Raw genomic sequence first — 310 nt, 5'->3', positions numbered from 1 at the left:
GCCTTGGCAGCGGGCACGGGGTTGGCACAGCCATCCCTGCAGGCACAGGGTCCGTGTGCCAGGACACGAGTGCGTGTCCATGTGTGTGTCCGTGTTTGTGTTCATTGTGTCCATGCGTGTGTCCATGCGTGTGTCCAGGCGTGTGTCCATGTGTGTCCGTGTGTGTGTCCGTGTGTGTCCGTGTGTGTGTCCCTGTGTGTCCATGTGTGTGTCCGTGCGTGTCCATTGTGTCCATGTGTGTGTCCGGGTGTGTGCACCCCCGTTCCCGTTCCCGTTCCCGTTCCCGTTACCGTTCGCGTTCCCGTTCCAG

Source organism: Corvus brachyrhynchos, unplaced genomic scaffold, assembly GCF_000691975.1.
Source record: "Corvus brachyrhynchos isolate BGI_N302 unplaced genomic scaffold, ASM69197v1 scaffold47, whole genome shotgun sequence".
Lineage (NCBI taxonomy): Eukaryota > Metazoa > Chordata > Aves > Passeriformes > Corvidae > Corvus > Corvus brachyrhynchos.
This window is presented reverse-complemented; position numbering follows the sequence as displayed.